A 2,878-nucleotide genomic window follows, 5' to 3' on the forward strand; every position below is an offset into this window, starting at 1 on the left:
ATTTCGACTCTATGCTGCTCCATGGCACTTCAATTGCTACACAAATTCACTCACTCAACAGCCTCGCCCACACTCACCTTCAGCGTCCTGGTCCAGCCCGAAGCCTCATTGGTCTTGAATGAAGAAAAGGTTCCGTTTTCCCACAAACTGTGAATGTCCACTTTGAATGTCCACTCGGTGTAATAGTCCGTACTTTCCGTTTTCTGCCCCTGCTCCAACTGCGTCATGTGTGCGGGGCTTAGTCAACCAGGCAGTTCCACAAATGACCACTAGAGTGTAGTAAAGGGCACGGTGTCTCAAGGAGGCATTTGAGACCATTTGACACTAAAGTTAAAGGAATAGGCCACCGTTTTTCCATACTGAGATATGTTCTTACCTGAGCTTTGACGAGTTCTTTAGGACCTGTCTGGTCTTCCCCCGTGCCTTCAGTCACGTAAACACAGCGCAGACGGCGTTAGCATTTAGCCTCTCCCTCTCTCCTCTATAGCTCCAAAACAGGTCAAGATAGAAGCTACCAAGCTCTTCCACATTTTCCCTATTTAAATATGGTTACGTGAAGTGTTACACTACAAAGTATAATTACACAAAATTAAACAATGTGGATTTTCTATGCGGATAAAGGGGGACTATATTGTAAGGCGTAATAATACCAGGAGTAATTTGGCATCCGCGCAGTAAAGTGAAGATTACTGCGCGGATTTCGAACTACTCCTGGTATTATCACGCCTATTATTTATCTATTTATTATTAGGCACGGGTGAAGATCAGACAGGTCCTAAAGAACTCCTCAAAGCTATGGTAAGAACATATCTCAGTATGTAAAAACGGTGGCCTATTCCTTTAATGCCTATTTTTATGGTTTCGACTGAAGTTTTTTTTTTTTTTTTTTTTAAGATGTGATTGGGCAATCACTGCTTGCTCTGCTTGTATGGACGGCACGCCACTGCAATACACAATACGTACATACACTGGCTTTGGGGCCCCAAGCAGCTGAAGCTGCCTAATGGCAAGCTACACCTCAGAAAATCAACCCTGTTTCAATTAGATGTTATTGTTGTTTCGTTGATGTTTAGAATGTGCTGTTTCATGTAGTATGAAGCCTTATAAGCACATGACGTCCACATTATGTGCAGAATAGAGCGTTACGGACACTACATGTCTTCAAACAAATGTGGTCATGGTTTGCCTGCTTTTATATAATGCGCCACAAAACACAGATTTTTTCCATTAATTGCCACTATTGTGAAATGATGTGTATGTGTCTTAAATATTCCCTAAATATTCCCGTTACAGACACTACTATTTAAATCTAAACAATTATATTCAGTTCTCAAAGATGCCTCATTGTATAAAATACTATCACTTGTAATATTGTATATATTACTCTGAACTACCAAGGTTTGACCTTTTTAAACAGCACAAAACAATTAAACAATTAAAACTGCATATTTAGATAAAAATCATGAAATGCTAAATTGTCCTCACTCCTGTTAAAAACATCAGATCTGTTTCACTCGACCTGCAGCTGAAGCAGAGGAGCATGTTCACCTAACAACTTTAACATGGTTAATTTTCTATTCTCCCCTAATAGAAGGTTCCTGTGAAATGCTAATTTCTTACATCCAAAATTAGCCAAATTTGATAAAGCTGTACAAAAATATAGGCTCAAGTGGCCCAATAAAAGTGACTTCTGACCACCAGCCTGGCTCCACATCATGGAGATGGGTCCCCGAGCACCAGCCCATGCTGGCAGATCTGCACCTACAGGTCGCCCAGCGACATTAAGGATGGGTCAAATCCAGAGAACAAATTTCTCTACAAAGATTTGTACAAAGATTAATAAAGTAAAACTTAACTTAACTCACCTGATGCAGTTTGCTCGTTGGTCAATTGTTAGACAAGCACTCAAGTTGAATTTTCCTGCAGTTTTGTTCACTCTATATTGGAATCAATACAACATGTGCCTCACCAGCAACAACCATCACCGCACGTCACTGATTGTACCTACAATGTTATGTGCTCTGTAACAATGTGAGATGCACAATAACTCTAACCCTAACCTTAAGCCCTAACCCCAAGGGTCTTGTGTCCTATTACATTATGTAACTACAAAGTATTAATACAAGTTGTCCATTGTGTATCTAACCCATAGATTAGATTATTATAGATTGCTACAGACCACATTACATTGTGCTAAATTTACAATGTACAAGGTACAATGTATCAAGGTAGTGCAAAATGAAGTGATACCAACAAGTCGACATTTAATTTAGCTTACATCTGCAGTTGGAAATTAAAACTAATATATTTGTCCAAAATGTTGTGGAATTGTTCGTGGAAGCGGATACTCACCCTCGATATTTTTTGTGATGATTTGTTCATGTACCACAGTTTTGATGCTTGTAAAACAACCTTTATTTGTGCACATTTTACATTGGGATTACCGTATTTATCCCGATTGACCTTTGACCGGAGGCGCTAATTTGACCGTGCGCCATACGAGATTGGGTAGCCCACATGAACATGAATGACATCAAAACACTCTTTGGCAAAAAAGGTAGAGTGATTTTTTTCTTTTTTTCCTCCCCTTTTTGTGGCACATTGAGGCTTACACATCTAACATGGACGTTTTGAACACTGTTATAAATTGAAGAAGGACCTGAAGTCATATTAAAAAAAATGTTTCCACTTAACGTGCGTGAATAAAGTATTTCTGGCCATTACAATAACAAAGTTCACAATATCAGCTGCAGCTTTCCCCTACTCGTGAAAAGTGTTGAACAGAGCGAATACACCAGCTTACCGCCGGGGGGCGCTGCAGGCCTGCGCTGCCCCGGGACAGAGAGAGGAAGCCCGCTCAGATTTGAACTGGCTCTGG

Source organism: Gobius niger, assembly GCF_951799975.1.
Source record: "Gobius niger genome assembly, chromosome: 24".
Taxonomy (NCBI): domain Eukaryota; kingdom Metazoa; phylum Chordata; class Actinopteri; order Gobiiformes; family Gobiidae; genus Gobius; species Gobius niger.